The sequence below is a fragment of the Nematolebias whitei genome, chromosome 17 (assembly GCF_014905685.2).
Source record: "Nematolebias whitei isolate Nwh7 chromosome 17, NemWhi1, whole genome shotgun sequence".
NCBI lineage: Eukaryota > Metazoa > Chordata > Actinopteri > Cyprinodontiformes > Rivulidae > Nematolebias > Nematolebias whitei.
In genome coordinates, this window is record NC_056514.1 from 1,152,550 (window position 1) to 1,158,816 (window position 6,267).

Consider the following 6,267-nt stretch of genomic DNA (forward strand, 5'->3'; position numbering starts at 1 on the left):
CGGTGGGCTGCGCGTTTGACGTCGCTGTGCGAACGTTGAAAAGGCGGAGGGCGTGACTTCGTTTACGCCGTGCTGTTGGAGTGAAGGCTGCTAGCCCCGCGGGAGCACCCGTTGTCTCTGGAGGGACGCGCGCCGCTCTCGCTGGAGGGGCGCGCGCTGGAGGGAGGCGGGACTCATTACCGGGTTCTTTCAGCTGCTTCACGTTTAGCTGCGGTGAGCTGCCGAAAGCTGAGACGCGGTGGTGACGGCTGCCCGCGTTGATTCGTCGGGACGGGTGTCGTTTCTTGTGAGAGAGAAGGGCCCCCACCCGAACCAGCCTGCGGACCACATTTATACCGATGTGAGCTGGTTAGCGCCGGCAGCTGTGTGTGTGCGCCAGCATCAACGTAGCGCCGTTGGATGGAGGCTGTTCATCTTAGTGATCGACTCGTCATGTCAGAGCGGCGGTGAGTTAAAATCCTGTTTAAGGACACCGGCTCATGTGGAGGCTGTTCCATCCCACGAGTGCGAGTTGACACCGCTTGAGTGAGGATCGTGCAGTTCTAGTTGGTAATGAGTTATTTTCGCTTACCGTTGTGCCGTGATCGACTCGTCATGTCTAGAGCGACGGTGAGTTTAAAAACCTTTATTTAAGGACACCGGCTCATGTGTGGAGGCTGTTCTGTGATCGACTCGTCATGTCTTAGAGCGACGGTGAGTTTAAAAACCTTTATTTAAGGACACCGGCTCGTGTGTGGGGCTGTTTCATCCCACGGGTACGAGTTGACATCGCTTGGGTGAAAAACGTGCAGCCCGGGATTATAACGAGTTATTTTCACTTACCATCGTGCCCTGTAAGCGATTAATAATGTCTTGGAGCGGCGGTGAGTTTAAAAAGCCTTATAAAGGACACCGGCTCTTATGTGTGCGGCCGCTGTGAGCTCATCCGGGCTTACAGACTGGCTAAAAAACAGACACTTGATCATTAATGATGATTTATTTCAACTTTCGTGTCACTTTTACACACACCCTCCGGAGACCGTCATTTTGAGAGCTTTCTCTCTCATGAGCTCTGCGATTGTTTGCCCAGAGCGCTGTCTTGCAGGCGAACTCTGGGGAAACGCTGAGCTGCAGGCTGCCGGAGTGAAGAGGGCTGGATTCTGACGGGCGGGGCTGGTGGTGGAACTCAGCGAGAGCCGCGGCCGTGGAAAAGTCGAAGCTTGCTCGCGACGGTCCCTCCAGCGGGACGGGGTGGGCCGCGCGGCTTGATGAGGTGGCGCACAGCCTCTGGCACCTCCTCCGACTGTTTCACTTCGCCAGCATGGTTTGAAGCTGCTCTGAACAGCGCGTCCGCGATGGGTTTCATCAGGTCTTGTGCAGATTCTCCGGCAGCGAGGGGAGTAACGAAGCCAGGTGGGTCGTTGGGTCGTCGTCCTCCGCGCTGCAGTCCTCGACAGGCAAACCGTGGGAGAGGCACACATGTTGAGCTGGCGTCAGCTGCCTGACAGAGGGAGTTCTTGTCTCCAAGGCAGGTCTGCGGCCTTCAATCCCTTGGACATGCTATATGCTAGCAGCGCACGTTGTTGCTAACTGCGGCTGCCTGAAAAACACATTGGTGGGCTCGATTTGAGAGCGTGTTCGCCGTCTGGTTCGTGTTCCTCCGGAGGGACGGGACGCTGCTCCGACCTGGGCAGCTTCGCTCCGGAAGCTTCCGCGAGGCTTGGCTCCAGGGGGGTTACCGAGGAATAGCCCTGCTCGGTGAATCCCTCAACTCTGGTGATGGGAGCGGACTGGGGACCGACTCCTCTAATCTACCAGGAAAGAACCGTCTGCGGCCTCGCCCGTGGAACGTCCTGTTGGAACGTGAGGCCGTATGGATCAAGACGGTGAGCCACAGTGGAGCCCAGTGAAAAACAACCTTCCCGCCGATCATCCGAACTGGCGGGAAAAGGCGAGGGACGTAGAAAAAAGGGGTCCCTTCATGTCAGCCTCCTCCCGGGTTCCGCCGGGCAACCACTGAGGGCGCTGTCGGCCGGGAGCGGTGTGATCGCCGATGCGAAACGAGGTGGGATGGGGTGAGCATTCACTCAGCCCCCCTCCACCTACACTACGCTCCCCAGGAGGGAATGGGCAGCGGGGGCTGCAGCTGAGCACGCCTTGCCCCGGAGGAACCATCCGGTTCGCCCCGAGGGTCGGCGATAAGAGGAAAAAACACAAGATGGCGGCGTCCAGCGTGTAGTGACCTGTCACTGGGAAATGTTCCACGAAGCTTACCTTGGAATAAGACTGCTGTCATCTTCTCCTCGGGGAGGAGAACTCACCGGACGACCGGAGGTCGACTGCCGGGCCCAGCATCCTTCACAAGGTTGGTCATTTACACAATTTATCTTCTTTGTTCTTCTGACAGTGCTATATTAGCTCGCTGAAGAAAAAATGGGAGCCGATTTCCCGCTCTTAACGTAATTTATACGGACCGGGTGGGGCCCACACAGCAGGTGGGCGTGGACTAATTTTTTCAGTGCTTATGCTCTGCATAACGGGATAAACCACTAAAGCGAAGGCCTTAAAGGGCGAAGCTTATACGACATAGAACTTCAACCTGTCAATTGGATCCCCTTCCAACTGTTCTTGTTAAAGCTACCCTTCCCTCTCTGTCCCCTTTCATCACAGATATTATACGTTCTTCCCTTACCACTGGTGTTGTTCCCATTTCTCTCAAAACAGCTGCTGTAACTCCAACACTCAAAAAACCTGGTTTAGATCCCAATAACCTCAATAATTTTTGCCCTATTTCAAATCTTCCATTCATCTCCAAAATTCTTGAAAAAAACAGTAGCTGCTCAACTTCATGCTCACCTGTCTTACAATAATCTATATGAACAATTTCAATCTGGTTTCCGTCCGCTCCACAGTACTGAAATAGCATTCATTAAAATCATCAATGACCTTCTCCTTGCTGCTGATTCTGGTTTATTATCCATACTTGATTATCCTGCTTGATATGACGGCGGCCTTTGATACAATTTCACACAACATTCTTCTGGACAGACTTTCCTCTCTTGGCATTGTAAATACACCTCTCAACTGGTTCCATTTATACCTTGCAGGCCGCACTCAGTTTGTTCAGTTAAAATCATCCACGTCTCATCCTGTTCCTGTTACCTCAGGTGTTCCCCAGGGCTCAGTTCTGGGACCCTTGTTGTTTATCATTTACCTTCTTCCCCTTGGTTACATTTTTTGCAAACATCATGTTCAATTTCACTGCTACGCGGATGACACCCAACTCTATCTCTCAACCAAACCTAACTCTACACTTCTACCCTCATCCCTCACTGATCATCTTCTTGAAATAAAACACTGGTTCACTTTAAACTTTCTTAAACTAAATCTCAATTAAACAGAACTTTGTTTAATTGGCACTAAATCAATACTAAGTAAACTTAAGTAAGAGTTTGGGTGTCATCCTTGATAGCACCCTCTCCTTTTCCTCTCATGTCAATAATATCACTCGGTCAGCCTACTTTCATCTTCGAAATATTTATCGTCTCCGTCCTTCCCTCACTCCTCACTCCACTGCTGTTCTGGTCCACTGTCTGGTCACCTCTCGTTTAGATTATTGTAATTCTCTTCTTTTTGGCCTACCTAAGAAAACCCTCCATAAATTACAACTGGTCCAAAATTCAGCTGCCCGTATCATTACACGGACCCCATCAATCCATCACATCACACCTGTTTTACAGCAACTTCACTGTCTTCCCATCCCGTATCACATCAACTACAAAATACCCCTCCTTACCTTCAAAGCTGTCCACAACCTCGCTCCTACATATCTTTCGGACCTTGTTCACATGCACATGCACCCTTCTTTATGGCCTCCCCAACAAATCTCTCCAGAAGCTACAATTGGTCCAGAACTCAGCTGCCCGTGTCATCACTCAAACCTCCTCCTATAACCACATCACTCCTGTCCTGCAGCAGCTCCACTGGCTCCCGGTTAAATCACGCATCGTCTTCAAAATTCTTCTTCTCACTTTTAAAGCTATCCACAACCTTTCCCCTCCGTACCTATCTGACCTCCTACACATCTCCATCGCCTATCGCTCTCTCAGATCCTCCTCTTCACTACACCTCCATGTACCCTCTGCCCGCCTCTCCACCATGGGGAGCAGGGCCTTCACCTGCTCTGCCCCTCATCTCTGGAACTCTCTACCCCCTGACTTAAGAAACACCACCTCTCTTTCTATATTCAAGACTGCTCTGAAAACACCTCTCTTTAGACTCGCTTATCCTTAACTCTGCTGTATGTATTTTATATTCTTTACGCATTTTATATTCTGTATGTATTGTATATTCTTTACGCATTTTATATTCTGTATGTATTTTATATTCTTTATGTATTTTATATTCTTTATTCCTGTTGATCTTTGTTCTTACTGTAAAGTGTCCTTGGGTGTCATGAAAGGCGCTTTTTAAATAAAACGATTATTATTATTGTTTAACAACAGAACAGTTTTAATTACTCTCTGATTAAATATTTTTTGAGGGGTGTATGCAAACAAAGACTAGTATCCCACACACTCCTCCCATAATGGGACTTAGTGCTCATGCTCCACGCACTGTCTAAAGATCCATTCGAACCCCTGGGTCAGATGTCACTAAAAGTATTGTCTTTCAAGACAGCCCTGCTGTTAGCTCTGACATCAGCAATGAGGGTAAGCAATCTCTCAGCCCTGTCGGTCACCCCCTTCTGTCTTAGAATCCAAGGCAAGGAGAGCTCAGTGGTGCTATGACCGAATCCTGCTTTTACACCTAAAAGCATAAACAGTTCTTTCAGATCCAGAATTATAATGTTGGATGGGTTCTCTCTCCCTCCACACAATTCTGGAGAAAAGGTTCAATCTCACTTCTTTTATCCTGGTCGTACACTTGCTTGTTATGTAAAACGCACAGCCGCTCTGCGTAAATCTGATCAGCTGTTCATCCATTTCAGTAACCAGTCACAGGAACAACCTCCATCTCCTCAGCGGTTGTCTCACTGGTTATGCAAGGCTATTTCTTCAGCTTACTCGACAGCAGCACCCCCCCCCCCCCCCCCCCCCCCCCGATGGACTTAGGGCTCATTCCAGAGGGCTTTCAACCTCCATGGTGCTACATGGTGGTGTGTCTGTACAGGACATCTGTTCTGCGCCTTCCTGGTCGTCACTGACTTCTTTTATCTGCTTTTACCTGCGTGATGTTTCTAAGTCGTCTTTATCACACTCAGTTCTCAGAGCTCTGAGTGACATCACAGTCATACTCACTCTTTCTTTCTCCTTCTTACACTAAAACCATGAGTAAACTGAATACTCAGTTCTCAGTTTGTGATAAGGAACGCATGTCTGTTACGGTACATATCAGGTGCTTGAGTTAACAGCGCATAATCACTTCAGAGCAATCAGTCAGATCATGCATTTAAGCAGTTTTTGGTTATGCACTCTTGGGGTTCGGATGGATCCAGTGAGGCATGGACTACATCCTGCTTTGCCTTTAACCCACTAGGGCGGCTTAAAGGGCAAATACCACAAGAAATAGAATGTAAGTTACGAATTGTAACCACCGATTTTATGACTGTAGTTGCAGCCCTTTAAGCACTGGGTCTCACTAGCTCCCAGGTGGCTGAAGAAAATTTAGCTATTTTGAAGTCAAACCACGGACTTGCACGCTATTTATGCAGTCTAAAGTGGGGCCCACACAATGGGTGGGCATGGACTAGAATTTTTCAGTGTTGCCACCCACTAGGGAGGCTTAAAGGTCTGCAATCACAATCATAGTTCAGGTATCTCTTGTAAATTAGTCCCCGAGGCTCAATTGGATTAACCTGTCTAAATAAAGGTTGAATGAATAGAATCTGTGGTTACAATTCGTAACCTACACTTTTTCTGCAGCTGTGGGCTGCACACAGGTGCTAAATAATTTTAAATAATTCATTTTAAATAAAAATTACATTGCCGAACATGCGGCTCATCTATCAATCAGCCAATTGTGTGTCATGTCCAATCTTACTTTGAAAAACCGCAATAGAGCAAGTCTGCAAAAAAGCGAGGGACTACAGTATAATCATACAGCTGTCTGCTGCAGACAAGGGATGAGGACAACCTAAAGAAGAGGCTGCATATTACATCTACTAGCATATTTAGCTACTTCATTGACTCGGTTCTTCTGACCTGAAAAGATCTGTGGCGTATTAGTATCTACACATCTAAAAAAGTTAAATCTGGTCCTCTGGACATTAAAAAAAAAAAAAAAAAA